The following is a 6000-nucleotide window of genomic DNA, read 5'->3' as shown; positions in this document are numbered from 1 at the left end:
GCTGTGTAAAGTTGGAATAAAAAAAGAATGCAACAATTTTCAAATCTCATAAACCCATGTTTGGATGAGGAACTGAGACATTTCACCATTTCATGAAAATATTTGCTCATTTTGAATTTGATGGCAGTGAGGAGACCGGTTGGAGTTTTTGGAGAGGAATGTTGTCCCATTCTTATCTGCTGTAGGATTCTAGCTGCTCAACAGTCCTGGGTCTTCTTCTCCTGTGAAGCCATGCTGTCGTGATGGGTGTGGTATGTGGTTAGGGTCTAGCTGAAATAGTCCAGGCCTTCCCTGACAGAGACTTCCGACCCCCATGTCTCTGTCTCTCTCTCTGTCTCTCTCTCTCTCTCCCTCTCTCTGTCTCTCTGTCTCTCTCTCTCTGTCTCTCTCTCTGTCTCTCTCTCTCCCTCTTTCTCTCTGTCTCTCTGTCTCTCTCTCTCTCTCTCTCTCTCTCTCTCTGTCTCTGTCTCTTTCTCTCTCCAGTTCAGCAGCAGTGGAGGTAGGAGCTCCTGTCTGGTCATAAAGAGCAGTTTGATGGCTGATCTGATCCCCATGAGCTGCCGTTTTCTCTGCAGGAGGCACGGCTGACCTTCTCTCCGTGGGCCGCTGAGGTCAGGCGGTTCAAGTTGAGACTCTGAGATGATGAACTCGGCAGAACAGCCTGAGAAGCTCCATCAAACATCTCTGAAAGTGCAGGTCATCGACCTGATGTGCAGCAGAGTTCCTCAGCCTTTTAGAGGCTTTCAGAATAAAAGCGTCCTGACTGTTTTACCCAGTTTGCTAAATCCAGCAGTGATGCAACAGGTGGAAAACGTCAGGAATGGAGAATTTCCTCTCCAGACAACTGAAAATAAGAGCCGCACCCAGACGTCTAAATAAAGACTTGGGGCAGTTTTTGTTTTTTTTTCCAGGAAATTCTGTTTTTGGTTTAGATAAGATTTCCTCTCCAGAAACAGACACCCAGAAGCAGAAAGGCTGAAGCTGGCATGTCAGATAATTCAGTTTATGCCTGATTGTGCTGCAGCATCATGCTTTTAACTCTGGATCTGATTTAATTTAACTTCTCTGGAAGCAAGGCGATACTCAGTTTTACATTCCTGGCATGTATGTACGAACAAAAATGTGTCATATTTGTACCGACTAACTGATTTTTATCTTTAATAAAGACAAAAATAGTCAAAGGGGACAAATCATCAAAAACATACATACTGTATATTTGGGTATCTGGAGGTTCTGACCCACAAAATGTGACATAAGCCGACTCAGTGCTTTGTTAAAGGTCTGCCTTCATCTGAAACACCAAATCTGACAGAATCTGCAGTACTTCTGTCTGTCATCATTGTTATTAAAGTTAAAGTGAGTCGAAGAGCAGCTCAGCTCGAACAGCCTCACTAGCTTCATGCTAGCTATCCCACCAGCTAAACAGTCTCCAAAGAACTTCACAACAAGAAGATGACTTTCATGACATTTATTTCATGCTATGTTTTGTTCTTAACTGTGCAGGTTCCAGTGCACGTGTTGCCGACACTGGCACAAAACCTGACAGTGAAGGGCAGTCATGGCAGCCCTATGAGACTGGAGACTGGCTTAAGTCTATTCCAGATTGTCTGGGCAGAGAGTCATCGGCCATATCGTCCTGCAAACCTTTTTGTTTGTTTGTTTGTGTGGTTTTTTTTTCTGAAGATTTATTTTTGGGCCTTTTTATTAGACAGAGGAGGACAGTGGATAGACTCGGAAACAGGGAAGAGAGCGGGGAGACACATGCGGGAAATGGTGCCACAGGCCGGATTCGAAACCCAGGCCGCCCGCGTACACGATGTGCACCTTAACCACTCGACTACCGACGCGCCCCATCGTCCTGCAAACCTTGACTGAAAATCTGTAGACGACAGCCTAAGGCAGGGCTGTTCAGTTAGTTTGGAATGAGGGCCACCTCCTGAAGAGCATCGATATGAAGGGGCCTGAGAGACACTGCATGATCCTGTGAACAAGTATTCACCCCCGTCCTAACTTTTTTGGGAAAAGTCATTGCCCCCTAAACTGGTTGTTTCACCTTTGGTGGCGACAGCTGCAAGCAAGCATTTTGATAAATGTCAATGAGTCTTTCACATCACTGGAGGAATGTTGGCCCTCTCTTCTCTGCAGAATTGTTTTAATCCAGTCACACTGAAGTGTTTCCCAGCATGCTTTGTCTACCGGTTGTGTGCTCTTGCACGGCAAAATAGTGACAAAAACACAAAGTCTTTCTGGGTATAACACTTCAAAAAACTTTGATAGTGCATAAATTTGAGGCAACATTATTTTGTGGCCCATTTTCCCAAAAACCCGTAAAATTCTGCAGAGATACTGCACCCATCTGTTACCCTGTATAGCCGAGCTTCCTGGCCGGTACAACCAGCAAGTCCTTCATAATGGAACAGCGCTCAGAACTAGTTTAGGAAATACCTGAGATACTGTAACACCTCAGTTAAAAATAAGTGAGGTAGTATCGGCATTGTCACTGCCCGGAGCTTGCATGTACGGAGCCTGGGTCTGTTGAAGGTGGCGTGCTGTTGAGGCTGTGTGGGCCATGTGGTAAGATAGGTAAGATGATGTCTGCGTATTGGCATGGTGGGTGGTGAGAGCCGGCATGGAGGGGGGTGGCTCTGGGATGCTGGAGATCACTGTTCAGCCCTCTGGAGGTGTCGTGGGACTAACTGGACGAAACAGTGACAAAGGAGGGTTCCCACTTGACAACCCCTGTGAGGTGAGGGTTTCTTACTACCCATCAGTCTGCACGGTTGACTTGTGGAGGCAGATAGTAATGGATTGGGGATTTCTTCACTGAGCGCTGATCCTCTTTATAGGGCACAAGTGTCTTGTGTTTCATTCAAAAATATATAAAATAGGAATGGTCACTTGTTAAATTAATACAGATTTTTAGGGGCATAAATTCTACATACTGGATCTATAAAGGGCCACTAAAAATGACCTTGGGCACCTGATCTGGCTCCAGGGCCTCCAACTGAATAGCCGGGGTTTAAGGTACCTAAGTGCTGACAGGGTGGGGTGTCGTCTTCGTGGGACGCCCACTTCGGCCTGTCTCTGACATCCCCCGTTAAATGGAACTTGGCCCTCAGTTTGGAGATGGTACTCGGTTTCACTCCAAACAATGCCGCAACTTGTTTTTGCGGAGCACCGGCTTGAAGTTGCCCTATCACATGGCCCTATCCAGATCAGTCAAACGTGGCATGCCGATTCTTGGAGCAGACATCTACTGACCACTGTAGCAGGGCCCATCTTCACAGACTGGCAGCACCTGTGGGTTCCAGAAGCTCTCAAAACAAGAGTCAATAGCAACAGCAACAACAATTTTTCATGGGCGCAACTAGGCCTAGGCGATATGGCCTAAAAATCATATCACAGTATTTTTCTTGCCTTCAACAATAACAGTATTATATCACTGAATTACAAAATTAAAAAGAGATAATGCTTTTAGTCCAAATTCAGGTGTTATTAACCCCCTTCTCCCCTTAAAACAAACCTTTGATGGCATACTCAATTTATCTCCAAGTACAGAAACACAGAAAACATGTTTTATTTTTTTAAGTCTCTCTAGGTTTACTTCTGTCTAACTGCTCTCCAAGTTTTGTATTTCATCTCTAACCTGATGAGGTGTGTTAAGCTGCCAACGGCTTTGACACGTTTCCTAGTGAAGGCGTTCACAATAAAAGCGTTTCAGAAAAATAACAGCCACGGACTTTTATTTTGAAGAGCTTGACGGAAGTATTGTGTTTAGCATTGAGTTAGCTTAGCTTCGGCTGCCGTACCGGAGAATACGGCTAGTTTACAGCAGCTTTTGCGACCTCATTTAACATCGTAGCCTGATCTTTGACTCCCTGTGGACTTAGAAAAGAAAGTCGTAAGTTAAAATAGACTTTTAAACGGTTGTTTATGCCGTTGTAAGAGGAAGAGCTGCAGCGCTGGGCTCTGAGACCAGCCAAAGCAGCACTTAGCTTGTGTTACAGCCCCAGGCAGACTGACAGAGACAGCACACTGACTCAGTTGCGGTACAGTCGTCAGACTTGAGAGCCAACTCACACTGAGGCAGATACGATGATGTCATTAACAAGCGTAATCGTGATTGGTTGGTAGAGTCCAAATCTCTACCATAGGCCAAATTTATATCATTTATACCGTCTGACACATGTACCACGCACCCCTAGGCGCAACCCACATACTCAGCTCTGCTGCTCATCCCACAAGTGCATGATCCTTACAAATGTGGTTCCATTTAAAAAGGAAATAAACAGGCTTTTCAGTGGTATAAGATTTATTACCAGGAAGCATTGTTACAACAAAGAAATAATCTACCAAACATAAATTTCCTTACTTTTTGTGCTGAGTTTACATATCTACATATCTAAAATATCATCTGTTGATAAACTGATCCTTCAGGCTTTGGCTCTTTGTAGATGGTAAACTCTGGTGTGTTCATATTAAGCTCTGTACCTCTGTCTTCTCTATGAAGAACCTCTGCACACTTGTGAGTCGTTCTCTCACACAATAGATCATTTGTGATTTGTGAGTATTAACTGTAGCAAAGGTCATCTACAGCGAGCTGAATTCCCAATCCTTCCACATTCATCACAACCCAAAGCTTTATCGATCTCTCTCAGCACTAATGAGATTGGACGTAGCTTTCCTAACACCACCCATATTCTCCTCTCACTAAATCAAGGGATTAGATTGGCGTGCACATCCGTTTCATCCCCACACCTTCCGTATGTGTGTCAGCCAGGCAGACAAAGAAAACGGGAATAAAAGAAAAGGTGGGAATAAAAAAGAGGCACCCAAAGGACTCATAGGGCTCCAGCTGAGAAGTGGAGGTGCCTACAAAAAGGCGGAGGGAGATGAGGGCTGTGATGGGCAGGCCGTCACATCCACAGGGAGACAAAAGAGGCGAGGCGATGGACAGAAGGTCCATTTCCACTTGCACAAAAGAGCCGGGGAGATGAAGCAGATTAGCAGCTCTTTATTCCCATTGTGAAGGCTCTAAATGATAAGATTTACCCCCTTTTTTCATCCCTCTGTGTGCATGTGTGCAAGTGTGTGGGTGTTAGCTCTCAGCAGACATCACAAGCTCCTTCCCTTGCCTTTTTTCTGTGTTTATACACCAGGATATACTTCCCGTTTTTCATCTTCCAAGCACACGCAGGTACACTTTTATTCTGAGCACTCTTTTATTCCTCCCCATAGGATGGACACATGCGACAGCTGCCTTTTGAGTCACTTCCCTCCTTTGTGCACAGCCTTGAATTTATAGTTTGATGGGAAACGCTCTTAACTTAAATCCCTCCGTCACTCCAAGACGCTGCTTTTTATGTTCCTTTGACTTGAAAATTGCTCTTTTCAGCACAAGAGGCGCTTGGGTTATGCTGCTGCAGTCATTAATCACTCATTCAGCAGCCTAAATATAGCAGTAAAATTACACCATTAGTAATAATATTCATGCCATTATGTTTCATTGTACAGGCACATTTCTTTTTCCCTCTACCTGTGGGACCTTTTGTGATGGGGCTTTTATGATCTATTGTTCACCCATCAGTCACTGTGTAAAGTGCTTTCCTCTGATTATTCCTTAGTATGTACTGCCATCTGCTGGACACTGTTTAACACTGCACGCTCCAAATTGTCAAACAATTAGAGTATCCATGAAAATGATCATATACTAGTGCCTGTGTTTAATTCTGAGGGGCTCTGCCTCTCTAAAATGCTCCTTTTATACTCAGTCATGTAACTGACCAGTTATCAATAAACCTTATTAGCTGCAACATGCTGTTTTCATAAGCACCACTTACTTTTCCAGCCAGTTGTTGTCCCGTCCTGACTTTTTTGAGATTGCCATCAAATTTAAAACTAGGTAATGTTGTCCATGTCTCCGTTTCAACGTCTGATGTGTCGTTTATGTTCTATCGTGAATAAAATATGGGTTTATGAGATTTGATAATCATTGCATTC

The sequence above is a fragment of the Cheilinus undulatus genome, linkage group 24, assembly GCF_018320785.1.
Source record: "Cheilinus undulatus linkage group 24, ASM1832078v1, whole genome shotgun sequence".
Lineage (NCBI taxonomy): Eukaryota > Metazoa > Chordata > Actinopteri > Labriformes > Labridae > Cheilinus > Cheilinus undulatus.
The sequence above is the reverse complement of the archived record's forward strand: the minus strand, read 5'-3'. Positions refer to the sequence as shown.